The sequence below is a fragment of the Nyctibius grandis genome (assembly GCF_013368605.1).
Source record: "Nyctibius grandis isolate bNycGra1 chromosome W unlocalized genomic scaffold, bNycGra1.pri SUPER_W_unloc_2, whole genome shotgun sequence".
NCBI lineage: Eukaryota > Metazoa > Chordata > Aves > Nyctibiiformes > Nyctibiidae > Nyctibius > Nyctibius grandis.
Window position 1 is genome coordinate 2,321,074 of NW_027167473.1, and position 20,455 is coordinate 2,341,528.

The 20,455-nt window shown below is 44.4% G+C and overlaps 1 protein-coding gene across 1 annotated transcript in view; it reads right to left on the reverse strand.

Moving 5' to 3' along the window:
- Positions 1-20,455, reverse strand: part of LOC137677142 (tyrosine-protein kinase Fer-like) — a 276,620-nt gene that overhangs the window by 139,589 nt on the left and 116,576 nt on the right. The gene's annotated exons all lie outside the window — the stretch shown is intronic.

Genomic DNA, 20,455 nt, shown 5'->3' on the forward strand with positions numbered 1-20,455 from the left:
CCAGAACTGGAATTGCAGATACTCAGACCCTGCCAGTCCCTACAGCAGGCATCCCAACTACCCCAGAGGCTATTCAGATCTCTGCACTGGATACAGTAATTACCCAACTCCAGGCAGCACTTGCTGCGATTACCAAGACTTTGGCAACAAGGGCTGCAGCTAATCAGCCCCCAGTGATGGGTGGTGCAGCTAACATAGGGACTCAACCAGTGCTGGTATTGGTCACCCCTGTACAGAAGATGAAAACCACAAAAAGAGAAGGTCATGATGGCCTACCAGGGAGATCACAGGAGGCCAAGCCACAGGTAACTACTTGATGCCTCTCCCTGAGGGAGCTGCGAGATGTACGTAGAGATTACAGCTGTCATGAAGGTGAGCAACTTGTTACTTGGCTGCTCTGCTGCTGGGATAACAGAGCCAATGGTCTCAAGCTAGATGGTAGTGAAGCCAAGCAGCTGGGACCAATGGCTAGAGAAGTGGGTATTAATAGGGGTCTTGCAACTGGCGCAGAGCCCCTCACTCTCTGGCAGTGACTCCTGTGAAGCATAAGGAAAAGGTATCCCTTTAGGGATGATGTCATATACCACCCAGGCAAGTGGACAACCCTTGAGAGAGGGGTTAAGAATCTAAGGGAAATAGCTATGCAGGAGCTAATTTTTGAGGGCCTGGATGACCCACAGACACCAGTAGATCCAAATGCACTCAAAGATACTGGACCCATGTGGCGCAAGTGGGTACTGAGTGTGCCACCATCATACAGCAACATATTAGCATTATTTAACTAGGGAGATGCTGAGGCACCAACAGTGGGTGACATAGATATTTAGATGCAGCAATATGCAGAAAAACTCTTTTCCTCTCCATGGGCCAGCGTGTCAGCTGTGGAAACGCAGTCTGACAAATCCACAGGACTGCTTCGTAAGGTGTTGGAAAAATTGTCCCAGATGGTGGACAGACCCTGCTCCCCACCTGCACTGAAGACTGTCTCAGACATCAGGAGACAGTGTTCCCCTGCAAGACCAGGTCAGTAGAGATAGTACACATCGCGAGCACCCTGTAGTTTCTCCTGCGTGACCATGGAGAGGACATGAGAAAATAGGATGGAAAACCTACCTCAGCTTTACGGACACGCGTACATGAGTTGCAAGGTGAGCCGATGAGGAATGGGGCTTCTTCCAGGAGATTTGTTGCTCCAGCTTCCAATGGGAAGCTCTCCAGACAGCGTAGATGGGCTTTGGACCCCTATTTACTAGGTGTGAATAATGGGGATCAAATCTATTTGAGCAGCTTGAACCAAGATGTTGATAATGAATACTATGTTCAGGATTAGAGGGGCCCTGCCTCCAGCCAGGTGGAGGAGAGGGACAGCTGTGTTTTTTGGACTGTGTGGATTCAATGGCCTGGCACATCAGAACCACAGCAGTATAAGGCTCTAGTGGACACTGGTGCACAATGCGCCCTAATGCCATCAAACTATAAAGGGACAGAATCAATTTGTATCTCTGGTGTGACAGGGGGCTCCCAAGAGCTGACTGTATTGGAAGCTGAAGTGAGTGTGACTGGGACTGAGTGGCAGATGCACCCTATTGTGACTGGCCCACATGCCCCATGCATTCTTGGTATAGGTTACCTGAGAAGAGGGTATTTCAAGGACCCGAGGGGGTACCGGTGGGCGTTTGGTGTAGCAGCTGTGGAGACGGAAGAAATGGAAGAGCTGTCTACCCTGCCTGGTCTATCAGAGGACCCTTCTATTGTGGGGCTGCTGAGGGTCGAGGAGCGATAGGTGCCTATTGCTACTGAAATGGTCCACTGATGGCAATATCATAATAATAGAGACTCCCTGATCCCCATCCATGAGCTGATCTGTCAACTGGAGAACCAAGGAGTGATCAGCAAAAGGTGCTCCCCCTTCAATGGTCCCATATGGCCAGTGTGAAAGTCCAATGGGGAATGGAGACTAACTGTGGACTATTGTGGCCTGAATGAAGATGCACCACTACTGAGTGCTGCTGTACCGGTCTTGTTAGAACTTCATTATGAACTGGAGTCAAAGGCAGCCAAGTGGTATGCCACGATTGATATAGCAAATGCATTTTTCTCCATTCCTTTGGCAGCGGTGTGTAGGCAACAGTTTGCCTTCACTTGAAGGGGCATCCAGTACACCTGGAATTGACTGCCCCAGGGGTGGAAACGTAGCCCCACAATTTGCCATGGACTGGTCCAGACTGCACTGGAGAAGGGTGGAGCTCTGGAACACCTGTAGTACATCGATGACATCACTGTATGGGGTAATACAGCAGGAGAAGCTTTTGAAAAAGGGGAAAAAGTAATTCAAATCCTTCTGGAAGCTTGTTTTGCCATCAAATGTGCTAAGGTCAAGGGACCTGCAAAGGAGATAGCTTTTAGGGATCAAGTGTCAGGACGGCTGCTGTCAAATCCCAATGGATGTGATCAACAAAATAACAGCCATGTCTCTGCCAACTAACAAAAGGAGACACAAGCTTTCTTAGGTGTAGTAGGCTTCTGGAGGATGTGTGTTCCCCATGACAGTCAGATTGTGAGCCCTCTCTACAAAGTGACTTGAAAGAATGATGACTTCAATGGGTTCCTGAGCAACAACAGGCTTTCCCGCAACTGGGGAGAACAGTCCTACCTGGAGCCTCTGGCAAAAGGCACTGGGGGAGATGTGAGGTTGACCCCTAGGGTTTTGGAGCTGGGGATACAGAGGATCAGAGGACCCTTATACTCTAAGAGGAAAAAGCGATGCTGACAGCCTTATGAAGGCATTTGAGCTGCCTCAGAAGTAATTGGCACTAAGGCACAGCTCCTTCTGGCACCCCAATTGCCAGTGTTGAACTGGGTGTTTAAAGGACAGACCCCCTCTACACATCATGCAACTGATGCTACATGGAGTAAGTGGGTTGCATTGATTACTTAGCAGGCCTGAATAGGGAACCTTAATTGCCCAGGAATTCTGGAAGTAATCATGGACTGGCTAGAAGGCAAAGATTTTGGAATGGTGCCAGAGGAGGAGGTCATGCATGCTGAAGAGGCCCCACCATACAATAGACTATCAGAGAAGGAGAAGCATCATGCCTTGGTCACTGATGGATCTTGCCGCATTGTAGGCAAACAGTGAAGGCAGAAAGCTGCTGTGTGGAGTCCTACATGACAAGTGGCAGAAGCAGCTGAGGGAGAAGGTGAGTGGAGTCAGTATACAGAAGTAAAAGCCATCCAGCTGGCTCTAGATATTGCTGAGCGAGAAAAATGGCCAGTATTTTATCTGTACACTGACTCATGGATGGTAGCAAATGCCCTGTGGGGATGGCTGAAGCACTGGAAGAAAAACAACTGGCAGTGCAGAGGCAAACCCATCTGGGCAGCTGAATTATGGCAGGATATTGCTACCTGATTAGAGAAGCTGGTTATGAAGGTACGTCACGTAGATGGCCACGTACCAAAGATTCGAGCCACTAAGGAACAGCAAAACAACCAGCAGCTAGAGCAATCTATTAAGATTAAAGTGTCTCAAGTAGACCTGGACTGGCAGCATAAAGGTGAACTATTCTTAGCTCAGTGGGTCCATAATAGATGAGGTCATCAAGGCAGAGATGCAACATACAGATGGGCCTGTGAATGAGGGGTGGATTTGACCATGGACACTATCACACAGGTCATCCACAAATGTGAAACTTGTGCTGCAATTAAACAAGCCAAAAGACTAAAACCCCTGTGGTATGGAGGAGGATGGCTGAAATAGAAGCATGGAGAGGCCTGGCAGATTGATTACATCTCGCTTCCATGAACCCGCCAAGGCAAGTGCTATGTGCTCACAATGGTGGAAGCAAGTACCGTCTGGTTGGAAACATACCCTGTGCCTCATGCCGCTGCCTGTAACACTATTGTGGGCCTTGAGAATCAAATTTTGTGGTGACATGGTACTCTGGAAAGAACAGAGTCAGACAATAGGAACATTTCCAAAATAGCCTTATAGACACCTGGGCTAAAGAGCCTGGTATTGAAGGGATATATCACATCCCCTACCATGCACCAGCTGCCAGGAAAGTAGAATGATGTAATGCCTGTTGAAGACTAGACTGAAAGCAATGGGTGATGGGACATTCAAAAACTGGGATGAACACTTAGCAAAGGCTACCTGGTTAGTTAATACCAGGGGATCTGTTAACTGGGCTGGTCCTGCTCAATCTGAGCTGTTGTGCACTGTAGAGGGGGATAAAGTCCCAGTGGTTCATGCAAGGAATATGTTGGGGAAAACAGTTTGGATTACTCCTGACTTGAGCAAAGGCAAACCTATGTGTGGAATTGCTTTTGCTCAAGGACCTGGGTGCACCTGGTGAATGATGCAGGAGGATGGGGAAGTAAAATGTGTACCCCAAGAAGATTTGATTCTGGGTGAAAATAACCATTAACTTGAACTGTATGATGCTAAGTGTCATTTATTACAGTAACAATCACCCCAGACCATGAACATGGGCTGCAGCAGATATACCACCTGCAAGATCAAGATGAAGGACATCTTCCTGCTGTGCCCAACTTCAACAGTCCCTGACACTGTATTGAGGCCTGGTCCCAACCTGCCAACTGAGTGAATCCCACACCAATGTTTTTCCTGCCCTGAGAGACTATGATGAGGAATGGAACCCATGGATTTGGACTGAATTGATTCAATGGACTTCTTGGAAAAATGGTCCATGGACTGGAGAGAATATCTGTGTGTCTATGTGTTGAAGGATGGGGAAAACAGTAGTGACTTGATATAAATGATATAGAATAAGGGGTGGAATCCTGTCCTGGTTTCATTGTGATTTTGTTTCAGTTTGTGGCCAGCCATGGTGATCAGGGCCATTAGCAGCTAAATCCAGGGCAGCTGACCCAGGCTGGCCCACAGGTGTATTCTATATCATTAACATCAAGTTCAGTATAAAAGGGGGGGCTTGCTGGGGAGAGGTGGGGCTGTTTTTGCTCTCCTCTCTTCTGGCCTACCTTCTTTCCTTGTTGCTGATGCTTGGTATTTCTGGACAACCTGCTGCAAGTCTGTAGCTAAGTATACTTTTGTGTGTTTTCTGCTAGCATTTATATTGGTTTATTAAATCTGTTTGATTTTTAACCCATGAGTCTTCCTCTTTTTCCCAATTTCTTTCCTCAGTTGGGGAAGGGACATTGGGTGAGAGAAAAACTGCTATTGTTTAGCCCTGGGTGCAGGCGAAAGGAAGACAGTTGTTTAAGAAAATACTTAAAAAAACATTTTTTTGATGATTACTTCAGATTTATTTATGGCTAGATGGAGAAGCCCTTACTTAGGATATATATCATTCAAAATGATTAATGACAGATTGCTTGTAGTGATAAATCTCTGAATAAAATAATAGACTTTATATTGCACTGAGTTGAACACATATCTCTAGATGTCCCAGAAAAGCCTATTGAACTGCATTTTAGATAATGGAATGAAAACTGAATCCTCAATAAAGCCCTATCAAACAGCTACAACTGAAACCTACAGTTCTGAATGAACCTCAGCTACTCATAAACCTTGTTTCATCTGGGTATTTCTTCATATCATTAAGGATGATAGGATATTTCTGCCACACAGGAGTGGGAAAGAGAACAGGAACAGCCCACTGATGAATGCAAGAGAACAAATTTAACATGAGGTAACTCTGGGCAGACTAGAGTATACCTGCACATTTAAGGTCTTCCTGAGGAGTTCTTCAGGTTAAGATGCCTTATCTAACAAAAAATAACACTAGGGAAACTTCAAACTATCAGAGAAGGAACAAGTAGGCCCCAGAAAGGAAGTCTACACAGCACTTCAGAGGATTGTGATCAGTGGTACAAAGTGCAGTTGGATGCAAGTCACTAGTGGTGTACCCTAGGGATCAATACTGAGGCTAATACTATTTAACCTCTTCATTAGTGACCTGTATGCTGGGACAGAGTGCACCCTCAGCAAATTTCATAGGATCATAGAATGGTTTGGGTTGGAAGGGACCTTAAAGATAATCTAGTTCCAACCCCCCTGCCATGGGCAGGGACACCTTTCCTCTAGACCAGGTTGCTCAAAGCCCCATCCAAGCTGGCCTTAAACACTGCCAGGGAGGGAGCAGCCACAACTTCTCTGGGCAACCTGTTCCAGTGTCTTACCACCCTCACAGGAAAGAATTTCTTCCTAATATCTAATCTAAATCTCCCCTCTTTCAGTTTAAAACTATTCCCCCTAGTCCTGTTACTACATGCCCTTGTAAAAAGTCCTTCTCCCACTTTCCTGTAGGCCCCCTTCAGGTACTGGAAGGCTGCTATGAGGTCTCCCTGGAGCCTTCTCTTCACCAAGGTGAACAGTCCCAACTTTCTGAGCCTGTCTTCATAGGAGAGGTGCTCCAGCCCTCTGATCATTTTCATGGCCCTCCTCTGGACTCGATCCAACAGCTCCATGTCCTTCTTATATTGGGGGCCCCAGAGCTGAACTCAGTACTCCAGGTGGGGTCTCACGAGAGCAGAGTAAAGGGGCAGAATCACCTCCCTCGACCTGCTGGCCACACTTCTTTTGATGCAGCCCAGGATACGGTTGGCCTTCTGGGCTGCAAGTGCACACTGCTGGCTCATGTTGAGCTTCTCGTCAACCATCACCCCCAAGTCCTTCTCCTCAGGGCTGCTCTCAATCCATTCTCTGCCCATCCTGTATTTGTGCTTGGGATTGCCCCGAACCACGTGCAGGACCTTGCACTTGGCCTTGTTGAACTTCATGTGGTTCGCACAGGCCCAGCTCTCAAGCCTGTCAAGGTCCCTCTGGATGGCATCCCTTCCCTCCAGCGTGTCGACTACACCGCACATCTTGGTGTCACTGGCAAACTTGCTGAGGGCGCACTCAATCCCACTGTTCATGTCGCCGACAAAGATGTTAAACACGACCGGTCCCAAGACCGACCCCTGAGGAATGCCACTCGTCACTGGTCTCCACTTGGACATTGAGCTGTTGACCGTAACTCTCTGAGTGCGACCATCCAGCCAATTCCTTATCCACCGAGTGGTCCATCCATCAAGTCCACGTCTCTCCAATTTAGAGAGAACGATGTCATGTGGGACAGTCTCAAATGCTTTGCACAAGTCCAGGTAGATGACATCAATCACTCTTCCCCTATCCACCAGCGCTGTAACCCCGTCGTAGAAGGCCACCAAATTTGTCAGGCATGATTTGCCCTTGGTGAAGCCATGTTGGCTGTCACCAATCACCTCCTTGATTTCCGTGTGCCTCAGTATAGTTTCCAGGAGGATCTGCTCCATGATCTTGCCAGGCACAGACTGACTGGCCTGTAGTTCCCCAGGTCTTCCTTTTTCCCCTTTTTGAAAAATGGGGCTTATGTTTCCCCTTTTCCAGTCAGTGGGAACTTCACCAGACTGCCACGACTTCTCAGAAATGATGGATAGCGGCTTAGCAACTTCATCCGCCAGTTCCCTCAGGACCCGTGGATGCACCTCATCAGGTCCCATGGACTTGTGCACCTTCAGGTTCCTTAGATGGTCTCGAACCTGATCTTCTCCTACAGGGGGAGGTTCTTCATCCTTCCAGTCCCTGCCTCTGCCTTCTGCAACTTGGGTGGTGTGGCTAGAGCTCTTGCCGGTGAAGACGGAGGCAAAAAAGTCGTTGAGTACCTCAGCCTTCTACATATCCCAGGTAACCAGGCCTCCCGTTTCCTTCTGGAGAGGGCCCACATTTTCCCTAGTCTTCCTTTTATCACTGACATACCTATAGAAGCATTTCTTGTTGTCCTTGACGTCCCTGGCCAGATTTAATTCTATCAGGGATTTAGCTTTCATAACCTGGTCCCTGGCTGCTTGGACAATTTCTCTGTATTCCTCCCAGGCTACCTGCCCTTGCTTCCACCCTCTGTAGGCTTCCTTCTTGTGCCTGAATTTGTCCAGGAGCTCCTTGTTCATCCATGCAGGCCTTTTCTAAATTTGTAAACATTTTTGTAAATTTGTAAACAATGCAAAGCTGGGAGGAGTGACTGATACACTAGATGGTTGTGATGCCATTCAGAGGGACCTTGACAGGCTCGAGAAAGGGACAGAGAAGAATCTCATGCAGTTCAACAAGGGGAAGTGCAAAGCCCTTCACCTGGGGAGGAATAAGCACAGGCACTAGTACAGGCTGGGGGCTGACTGGCTGGAAAGCACCTCTTCAGAGAAGGATCTTCCCCCCAAAGAGAGGGTCCTGGTGGACACCAAGCTGACCACGAGCCAGTAATGCACCCTTGCAGCAAAGGCGGCCATCAGCCTCCTGGCCTGGATTAGGAAGAACACTAGCAGCAGGTTGAGGGAGGTCATCCTTCCTCTCTACCCAGCACTGTTGAGGCCACACCCGGAGTCCTGTGTCCAGTTCTGGGCTCCCAAGTACAAGAGAGACATGGACATACTGGAAAGAGTCTAGCAACGGGCCATAAAGATAATTAAGGGACTGGAGCATCTTTCGTATGAGAAGTGGCTGAGAGTTGCAACAGCTTAGCATAGAGAAGAGAAGGCTCAGGGGGGACCTTATCACTGTGTATTAATATGTGATGGGAGGAAATGAAGAAGAGCTCTTTTCAGTAGTGCCTACTGAGAGGACAAGAGGCAATGAGCACAAATTAAAACACATGAAATTCCATCTGAACATCAGGAAACACTTTTTTCTGTGAGGGTGGTCAAATACTGGAACAGGTTGCCAGAGGGGTTATTGAAGTTCCGTCTATGGAGATATTCATAACCTGACTGGATGTTGTCCTCAGCAACCTGCTCTCGATGACCCTTACTGAGAAGCAGGGGGGGGTTGGACTAGATGATCTCAAGAGGTCCCTTCCAACCTCAACAATTCTGTAATGCTGTATTAAAAATGCCTTTAAGTCTAGGGGTTCCTAGCTTGCTTTCTAAGTTATATATAAGCTGTTGGAGCGAGTCCAGAGGAGGGCCACGAAGATGATCAGAGGGCTGGAGCACCTCTCCTATGAAGACAGACTGAGAAAGTTGGGGTTCAGCCTGGAGAAGAGAAGGCTCCAGGGAGACCTCATAGCAGCCTTCCAGTACCTGAAGGGGGCCTACAGGAAAGCTGGAGAGGGGCTTTTTACAAGGGCATGTAGTGATAGGACAAGGGGTAATGGTTTTTAAACTGAAAGAGGGGAGATTTAGATTAGATATTAGGAAGAAATTCTTTCCTGTGAGGGTGGTGAGACACTGGAACAGGTTGCCCATAGAAGATGTGGCTGCCCCCTCCCTGGCAGCATTTAAGGCCAGGTTGGATGGGGCTTTGAGCAACCTGGTCTAGTGGCAAGGTGTCCCTGTCTGACAGAGACTCAGTCTCAGACATCAACATTGGGATCTAGAGCCATAGGTGTCTATTGTGTCAGGGATATTTTTAGACATGAGATCTGAGACCAACACTATAACCAATAGACCCATCACTAGAAAGAGTATGCTCTGTTACAGATTCAGAGAGAGGTGAGACTGTGTAAGAAATAGTAACAGCTTGAACAAAAGGTACTCAGTCAGAGTTTTTAGGATAGAAAAGGGATGTACTCCAGCATAATGCATTTATTAGCATAATGAAGTACTAAAATATCAGAATATTCTTGAGCTAAGGCGGCAGTCCTATTTTTCAATTTCATCAACAGTTAAATACTTCTCAGACTGGATCTGTCTACCATTGTTAAAGTTAAATGACACAAAGCTATTCTCTTTCAGAAATTCCTAAACCAAAAATAATCTTTCAAATTGTTATAAAACGTGTGACCGGTACCTCCTGCTCTTGACCCCTGGTAAAAGTGTCGTCATCATTCTGCCAAGGATCCCAAATAGAACCTGTCTGTCCCCTTAGTGTCAGGTGACAAAAGGTTATTTATTTTGTTAAAGGATATTAGGGGTAGTCGCCTCCTCCAGCATCCCCATCCCAGGACTTCTTCCTGCCCGACCACTGGAACCCAGTCCAGTGAGTCCAGGGACATGGGGTCTCCGCTGAGGCTGAGGGATGCGGCTCCTACTTTCCCATTTGCAGGTTCAACCAGTAGCGAAGCTGAGCATGTGTACCAGAGACACATATATATATATATATATATACACATATATATATATATACACACACACACACACACACGCACAAACACAGAGGGGACTGACACAGCCAGTTACACAGACTGACACAGACAAGGTGCTGCCTTCAATAGCACCTACTTATAGGACTAGCATAAAACATAAGTATAGGCAGCCACGTCCCCTTCCTCCTCTTTGGCTGGTAGAGATAGAAGGTCACTAGTGAAGGCACATACATGGCACACTCTAGATTCACAAGCCCACACATATTCATGGATCCCTTGAGTATCAGCACAGCCCCTCTGTCTGTCTGATACCACTGCCTGGACCCCAGGCCCTCTTATCCACTCCAAAGGTCTACTTGCCAGCTAGTCCAGCTCGATGTTTGTTAGCAGACACATGCACTCACACACTCGTCCCACAGGTACTCTACACTCGCAAGTCCCCCTGGGTATACCAACATGAACCCTTGCCCGCCTGATATCCCTGCACAGACCCAGGGCCTCCTACTTGCCGGCTAGTCCAGCTTGAAGTTTGCTAGCAAATTCCACATGCACACTCCACTACACACCAGGTTTGGAGAAGATACAGACACTTGGACACTCTCTCCTCCCAGCAGCCGGCACCAAGCAGCTGTGACCTGCCATCCTGCTCCAGCTGCTGGCAGTGAGCCCCTCACTTACCTCACTCATGCCAGTCCCTTCCAGTAGCTGTTTTTTGGGACACACACACACACACACACTGTTCCCACTCCAGTGGCTGGAGGCAAGAGCCCCCCCACTTGCTCCAGTAGCTGACACTACAGGCCAGGGGCACCTACACCCCTGGTCTGACTCTAGTAGCTGGCACCAAATCCACTCATGCTGGTCCCCTCAATATCTGGCATTCCAGGCACAAAGTCTGTAGGACCCCACCTAGATCGAGAGAGCTATGGCCACTACAACTACTGATGCTAGGACCCTCACTTGCTCCGGTAGCTGCCACCACAGGTCAGGGGAGCCTACCCCCCCCCCATCCCTGACTCCAGCTGTTGGTACCAAATCTACTCATATAGCACACAGGTCTCACGAGTAGCTGGTGCTTAGTCCTTGCAGCACACACACATGAGGCAGAGAGTAAGATAGTTAAGAAAATATTTAATAAGAAGATATAAGAAGATAGGATAGACTGTGGTGATCAGGTTCAGGGCTCAGCCAGACAAGTGTACTGACTGGCCCCATTCTACCTGCGACCAACCCCTTTGATAGTTTGCCTGCAGTTTCTTGATAGCCCCTCAATTAGTGTGACTGACCAGGTTTGGTTTTGGTTATTGTCTTTGTTAAGGCTAATTGGTCAGGTTTTATGTCTCTGTGTGTGTCTCCCTCCCTTTCCTTATCCTACCAGCTGAAGAAATAAACACTCTCACACTCCATATATCCTAACCAATTAGTGTGACTGGCCAGGTTTGTTCTTATCACGACCTCCCTTATCATTTGTCCCTCAGGTTTGTCTCTCTCTGTTTTTGTTTATGGCTCCTTTGACCAGATACCCTTAAAGGAGCAGACACTCTCCTTCCACATACCCTTCTATATTTGAACATTTGTTTTTCAAAGACGCTGCATTTGACTGACCTTTGCTACAACATCAAGAAATGTTACAGGGTTCAAAGTAATAAAACCGTTCCCACAGAAACACATTTCTACTCCAAAAGAAATACTTCTAAGGATAAAAAAGGGAGTTCAATGTCAATAAGCTAGTTCACGGCCTTCACAAAAGAAGGTTAAAAAAAAAAAACAACCCACGTCTGACAATTGCAACAGCTCCTATAAAACAGATATTATCCACTATGACCATGGAACCCATTTTATAGCTTACAAAAGAGGCAGCCACCAGATAATAACACCTGCTTATTTTCAAACTGGGTCAGATCACTGATTAGATTATCATGTTCACATCTCAGAATAAAACAACTTTATTACATAGAAAAAACAGCGAATGTTTTAGACATTGCTAATTATGGCATTGTTTATAACACTAACATCAACTTTCCCCCTTCTTTTAAATTTGTTTAAACAAATATTTATTTCTTTAGAAGAAAGCAATGAAAATTCCACAAGGTATTCTATGCTTATTGTCTCCTACCTAACATTAGGTAGGAGGGAATTAGGGAATTAGGAAGGACAGGGAACTGCTAGAGAGAGTCCAGCGCAGAGCCACGAAGATGATTAAGGGGGTGGAACATCTCCCTTATGAGGAGAGGCTGAGGGAGCTGGGTCTCTTTAGCTTAGAGAAGAGGAGACTGAGGGGTGACCTCATTAATGTTTATAAATATGTAAAGGGCAAGTGTCAAGAGGATGGAGCCAGGCTCTTCTCAGTGACATCCCTTGACAGGACAAGGGGCAATGGGTGCAAGCTGGAGCACAGGAGGTTCCACTTAAATTTGAGGAAAAACTTCTTTACTGTAAGGGTGACTGAACACTGGAACAGGCTGCCCAGAGAGGTTGTGGAGTCTCCTTCTCTGGAGACATTCAAAACCCGCCTGGACGCGTTCCTGTGTGATATGGTCTAGGCAATCCTGCCCCGGCAGGGGGATTGGACTAGATGATCTTTCGAGGTCCCTTCCAATCCCTAACATTCTGTGATTCTGTGATTCTGTGATTCTGTGATTACCTTTAATTTTGGTCATATACTATTGGTTAATCATAACTGAGGTAGAAATCCCTTTATTTTTTTCTGATGAAACAATCAGTAATTGGTCATGTTTTGTATGTTATTGAAATGGTAATATTTTTTATGAAAAAGTTTTCCTACTCCAACATATTTTCTGTATGATACAATATTCACCCTGACAGCTTATTAAAGAAAACATGGCTGAAAGCCCAGAAAGATCAGTACAAATGCAAGATGTATAATCATTTTAATATTGATTTCAACTCAATTTATCACTTAGCCCTAACATTTCTACTGCATTTTATAGTTAGAATAGTTAGTTTAAATACAAGAAAGGTTAGTCTCTAAAGAAGATAGACAGAAGAATGAATGTTACAGGCACAAAATTAGTTTACAATTCCCACCTATTTTCTTAGCAAGTTTAAAGAACAGTAAGCTGCTTGAAATTACTAACTAGATATCTAAAAGAAAAAGTTTACATTCTAGACATCAGTGTTTTACAATTTCACTGATGAAAAGATTTTTTGCCTATTTTTATGTACACACGAGCATTTTCAAATAAGTGACTGAACAGCTTACATGGAGAAAATTTTTTTCTAAGATTTTTGCTGTTATTTTTATCTTCCAGTCAAATTAACAATTAACATAAAATCATACAAAAGGAGAAGAACTCACACTGAAGAATTTCTACTTCCACCCCCAATCCTTTTTTCCCTTTTTTCTTTAAAAATGTCCATTTGTTCCCACACTTTGCTCATGAGATAGTTCTCTTTCTGTGGGAAGGGAAATGCCCTCATATACTTCTTCATACTCTTCATGTACCCATTAATGTCTTTTTTTGCTTATTATTAATCTCCTTTCATCCCTCTACTGTGCAATCCATTGAAACAGCAGTTTTTCTCCAACAACAGTAAATGAAGCAGTCTCAAGTTGCTTTTTCAAAGTCTTTTTCAAAGCTGCTTCTTTTTTGAGTGAAAAAATGAGCAGAGTATTGTATAATTTCTAACTTTTAAAACAGAGAATATTCTTGTCAATGTCAATGAAAATATAATAATAATGGAAATTATGTTTTAATAACTAAAAAGATACTTAATACTTTATTTTCATATGTATTCTGAGCTCAGACTTCCTGTACTACTTTATTTTCCACCTTTAAACAAAGAAAACATTTTGTCAAGACATTTTTTCCCTCTCCATGTAAAAGAGAGGCACAGATATGGATTAGAAAGTAAAGCAATACATTTTAGTCTATATTTTGAGATATTTCCCTATGGAGTATCTCTCAACTCTGCCACTAGGCTCAGTGAAAACTGATTCATTCCCACATGGGTTTGTGTGGCAAGGGGAGGCTGCAGGGGTGGCTTCTGCGAGAAGATGCCAGAAGCTTCCCCTATGTCTGATAGAGCCAACGCCAGCCAGCTCCAAGATGGACCCGCTGCTGGCCAAAGCTGAGTCAATCAGCAATGGTGGTAGCACCTCTGTGATAGCATATTTAAGAAGGGGGAAAAAAAACCTGCTGCAAAACAGCAGCCAGAAGAGAGGAGTGAGAATATGTGAGAGAAACAACTATGCAGTCACCGAGGTCAGTGAAGAAGGAGGGGAGGAGGTGATCCAGGAGCCAGAGCAGATATTCCCCTGCAGCCCATGGTGAAGACCTGCAGCCTGTGGAGGTCCACGGTGGTGCAGATATCCACCTGCAGCCTGTGGAGGACCCCATGCTGGAGCAGGTGGATGCGCCCAAAGGAGGCTGTGACCCCGTTGGAAGTCTGTGCTGGAGCAGGCTCCTGGCAGGACCTGTGACCCCGTGGAGAGAGGAGCCCCTGTAGGAGCAGGTTTTCTGGCAGGACTTGTGACCCCATGGGGGACCCACACTGGAGCAGTTCGTTCCTGAAGGACTGCACCCCGTGGAAAGGACCCATGCTGGAGCACTTCGTGGAGGACTGTCTCCCATGGGTGGGAACCCACGCTGGAGCAGTGGAAGAGCATGAGGCGGAAGGAGCAGCAGAGACGACGTGTGATGAACTGACTGCAACCCCTGCTCCCTGCACCACTGCTCTGCTTGAGGGGGAGGAGGTAGAGAATTCATGAGTGAAGTTGAGCCCAGGAAGAAGGGAGGGGTGGAGGGAAGGTGTTTTAAAGTTTTGGTTTTATTTCTCATTACCCTACTCTGACTTGATTGGTAATAAATTAATTTCCCTGAGCCGAGTCTGTTTTGCCTGTGACGGTAATTGGTGAGTGATCTCCCTGTCCTTATGTCGACCCACGAGCCTTTTGTCATATTTTCTCTCCCCTGTCAAGCTGAGGAGGGGGAGTGATAGAGCGGCTTGGTGGGCACCTAGAGTCTAGCCAAGGTCAACGCACTACACACGTATACCATATGAAACCAAAATCAGCTTCACTGAAGAAATGAAAAGTCTTGACTATTCCATCCAAAACCAACCCTCTAAAAGTAAAAATGCACAGACCTGAAAATTATAAGATAAAAGCAATCATATTGGGAAAGAAAAAAATCCTCTCTTAGAACGAACATGCTAAGATCATCATTATTAAAAATTAAAAAATTAAAAATATTTAAACCAAAGGAAATTATGCATGCAGGTATCCCATAAACAGTAACAAATGGCTGTGACAGGTTGAAATCCCTCATTGGTAAAAACCAGACTAATTTTATCTGAAGGGAAAAAGTTGGTATTCAAGATGCAATTCATTCATACTCTTCATTCAGTTCATGCATAGCACAATATCAGAAATACATGAAAGTTGTCCCTCTTTTTTTTTTGTTTTCTCTCCTCAGTTGATTAAACTTACATCTCTTGCTGTTCTTGACAACTGACTTGTATTTTCTCTGATAAAAGCCACCTGAATCCCTAACCTCTCTGTATTTTTCTGCAAAACTGTATTTTTTTCCTGTATTACCTTTTACCTCCTTATTCTGAGAACCTGTAAATCATTTAAGTGCTAACACATAATTAACAATTAACCTCATCTTTGCTACTTTCTTTAGGTGACACTAAAAAAAATTTTTTTCTCATTAAAATGAATTAAACTTCTCTCACCAATTAATTATGGGACAACATTTTTGGAATAATATTACATTTAAACCAAGATATGGTTTCCCATTAAAATTTTCAATATATTTAAAATGTATAATATCAAACTAGGTAGCTAACATTATGTTTTTGTTTAGACTACATTCTATAAAAGAATCAGTACTGGTCCTTTTTCTACTCTGCTTCTAGATTCTATTTTGCATTGCTCTATTTAAAACAAACAAACAAATTGGTTTATATATTTTTTTAATAATACATCTTCCAGAATCAAGTTGTATACTTTGTTGATGGATATTAAGTTTGAAGTACCAGTTTATACATTTAGCAATCAGCACAGTTATGTAATTGTCAAAAGGAAAAAGCTGAGCAGCTAACCACATTAAGAGCTAAGTACTAATTTATGAAGCAAATTTTAACTGTATATGCATGGTTAGCTTTTATAATACACAAGAAATCACTAAATCACAACACAAAAACAAAACAAAAAACTAATTGTCTTATATACTCTGACTTTGAGGCTCATTTACATAAAAGCTAATCTAAAGTACACTCGTTAATTAGATTTGTTTTTCTGCCTCAAATAACCCATTTCTGATCCCATTTCTCCCAAACATATTCCAAAGCTTCAGTAATCCTACCTACCATATATTTATACCCAGATTTACACTGACTTCAATGAAGTTCATAGTGATGTGAATTGGCATGAAAATCAGAATGAAGCACAGAAATTCTTTATTGAAAGTGATACTTTAATGAAAACTGATGGCAATTTTGACAGACTTGCTCTGTTTTCATCCTAAATTTTTTATCCTGATCCTCTTGTTTAAAATTTGTTCTCTCTCTCTCATTTTTTTGTCTGAAGTGGTTTTAGATAGATTTTTTACATTTAAAAAAAAAATCCTAACAAGTTATTTAATGCATCGAAACAGATAGTTGAAGGCTATGTCTCACCTACACAAAGAAAAGGTCATAGCAACATAAATTCTAATATGCTTTTATTATAAAAGAATGTTGCATTTTGCACCAATAAGAAGTTGTATAATACAAAGATGATGACAATTTGGAAATTACATTTCTCACTAGGGATATTTTAATATTTTAGCAGGGTAATTCCTATAACATTTTAAATATGTCAAACAAGTTTCACAATTTTCATACGAAAAGTGTTCCTGTCCTAACTTTATCTCATTATCATATTTATTATTCCACTTCTCTATCACTATATACAATTTTCCCATACATACACTATATATATGTAAGTATGTATATATATGCCTATGCAACTATAATCTCTTCCACACATCTTAGATATTATTTAGCTAAAATACATTTTACTGGGTCCTTGGATGTAATCTAAGAGTGACCAATAAAACAGAAGGCCTATTCATTCTAATTCTTTCTCAAAAATGCTATTTTGATCTAATATTTCAGGTGACAAGATCACAATTAAAGGGCAGTTTTAAGAATTCAGCTCAGCTTCAATTGTTTGTTTGTTTGTTTTCATGGGGTTGGGACAATCTTCTGTTCTACTTCAGGAAAATGCAGCCAAGTTTTCAGTAGGAAGGTTTTCAAGTAATATCTGGCCTCTACCCTAAGTACGTAAGCAAGTATTTTAACTAGTCTTTCAAGCCTGTACATGAAAACAAATGAGCAAATAGGAGTAATATAAAACAGCTTTTTTCCTTTTCTCATTTTGTCTCATAAAATTTTTTTCATATTTGGCCAACAAGAAACTTTCTCCATCCACTGGGGAACCTAAACCAAAAACAATGACAATTTTCAGTGCGGATTGAAACAAGATGTATAATATCTAATTACATAAATAGCACCAGTTCATGAGGCTTGCATTGGGTTTACATGGCAAGGCTTTGGTAGCAGGTGACACCAGACAGTTCGGTTCAGCAACGATTTAGCAAGAGTAGGCCTCAGAGTAGGCTCTAAAAGCCTACTCTGTGTTACCTTTACACAGAATTAGCTTTCCTGTCAGTAGTTTTCCTTTTAGCTAGAATAATAGAGAATAACAGTATGTTCTGAAGCAAACTGCATGTTTTGTAGATAGAGTCTGCTTATGGGACTGATAACAATGTTCTAGTAGTCAATGATTCATGCTGCTTACGCTTAGTCTTAGAAAAACAAAGGTCTCTGTTAAGTTCTTTGCTAATTATAAAAGGGCCAAAAGACAAAACAAGACTGTAAAGAACAACTTTGTGATGTCTAAATTAACTTGATTCACAAACTCTGGTGCCAGAAGAGAGATAAGTCCAGTAAGAACCAGAACGATATCTTCTCCTTGAGGCCACGTGTACTTGTAAACAAGAAGGCCTCGACCACGCTTGCGCAGAAGCACAATTAGGGGGGATTGCGACCACCAGAGACCCCCAGAGACCACCCAAGACCCCTTTCCCAATTTAGTATGCATGCGCAAAGACAATTACATAATGTATTAGCATATGCATAAGTTTCTTGGAATAGGTGGGCTTTTCTTGGAATTGTATGAATATTCACTTTTCTGTAATGTATATAATGAGCAAGCTTTTGTCCCTGGGTGTGCATGCTAGGAGGAGAGATCCCCCATGCACCCAGTGCTGCAATAAACCAATGTCGGCTTTCTAAACTATCATTTGGGTTAGAGAGTTTTCTTGGTTACTATTTTCTGGTAACACAGGGGGGCTGCAGGGGTGACCTTTTCAAGAAGAGACCAGGGGCTGCCCCTGTGATGGACAGAGCCAGTTTCAGCTGGCTCCAAAACAGACCCACAAATAGCAAAGCTGAGCCAGAGACGCTGGTGGCGCCTCTGTGATAACATATTTAAATAAAGGGTAAAAAAAACACTGTGCAGAAGCTATGAGAGAGAGGAGTGAGAAAAAATGTGAGATAAACAACCCTGCAGATAGCAAGGCCAGTGAAGAAGGAGGGGGAAGACATGCTTCAGATGCCAGAGCAGAGATTTCCCTGCAGCCCATGGTGACGACCATGGTGAAGCAGGTTGTCCCCCTTCAGCCCACGGAGGACCATGATGGAGCAGATAGCTACCTGCAGCCTATGGAGGACCCCATGCCACAGCAGGTTGGTATGCCCTGAAGGAAACTTCAGCCTGGGAGAAGAGCCAAAGCATGAGCAGGTTTTCTGGCAGGAACTGTAGCCTGTGGGGGACTGTCCTGGTTTGGCCTAAAACAGACCAATTTTCCTTTCAGTGATTTTTACTTTCAGCTAAGTCTCCTCTAAGTAACTGCACTTTCTGAAAGTAACTGCATGTTTTGCAGACAGTGTCTGCTTCCAGGACTGATAACGCTCGAAGTTTGTAGTTATCGCTGGGGCACTGGTAGGGATGTTATGCAGAAAGGCTCTTGCTGTACTTATTCCTAGAGAAACCAAGGTCACTGCTAAATTCCTCACTGCTTACGAGTGAAGAGCCGAAGGGGGGTCACATCTGCAGGGAGGAGCGGACAGGGCAGGTGACCCAAAATTGACCAACGAAGGTATTCCATCCCATACACGTCATTCTCAGTATAAAGCAGGGGGATCACAAGGGTCTTGCGCCTTCTCACCCCCTTCTGCTATGGCCAGCATCCGAAGAGGACTCCTTCCTGGCCACAAGGGCACATTGCTGGCTCATGGTGAACTTCTTGTCCACCAGAACACCCAAGTCCTTCTCTGCAGAGCTGCTCTCCAGTAGATCAGCCCCCAACCTGTACTGGTGCATGGGGTTATTCCTCCCTAGGTGCAGGACTCTACACTTGCCTTTGTTGAACTTCATGAGGTTCCTCTCCACCCAGCTCTCTAGCCTGTCCAGGTCTCACTGAATGGCATCACAGCCTTCTGGTGTATCGGCCACCCCTCCCAGTTTTGTGTCATCAGCAAATTTGCTGAGTGTACACTCTGTCCCTTCATCCAGGTCATTGATGAATAAGTTAAACAGGACCGGGCCCAGTACTGACCCCTGGGGAACACCACTAGCCACAGGCCTCCAACTAGACTGAGCACCGCTGATCACAACCCTCTGGGCTCTGTCGTTCAGCCAGTTCTCGATCCACCTCGGCCCAGCCTTAAACCGTGTCAGGGACCTACGTTGGAGTGGTCTATTCCTGAAGGACTGCATCCCATGGAAAGGACCCATACTGGAGCAGTTGTTGAAGAACTGTATCCAATGGGAGGGACCCCACACTGGATCAGGGGAAAAGTGTGAGGAGGAAGGTGTGGAAGAAACGAAGTGTTATGAACTGACTACAACCCCCATTTCCCATCCCCTCTGTGCCGCTTGGGGTGGGAGGAGGGAGAAGGGTCATGAACGAAGAAATGAAGTTGAGCCTGGGAAGAGGAGGGAGGTGGGGGGAAGGTGTTTTTAGTTTTGTCTTTGTTTCTCACTTTCCTACTCTATTTTTAATTGGCATACAATTAAATTAATCTTCCCCAAGCCAAGTCTGTTTTGCCCTACTGGTAAGCAATCTCCCTGTCTCTATCTCAGCCCATGAGTTTTTAAATCTTATTTTCTCCCTCTTTCCTGTTGAGGAGGCAGGGGTGAGAGAACGACGTACTGGGCATCTGGCAGCTGGTCAAGGTTAACCCACCACAAGTAGTAGTAGTAGTAGTAATAATAATAATTTAAAAAATATGATGGTGCCTTTATAATAAATATAGGAAAAATAATTATTGTAATGATGGGTAATACATGCCTG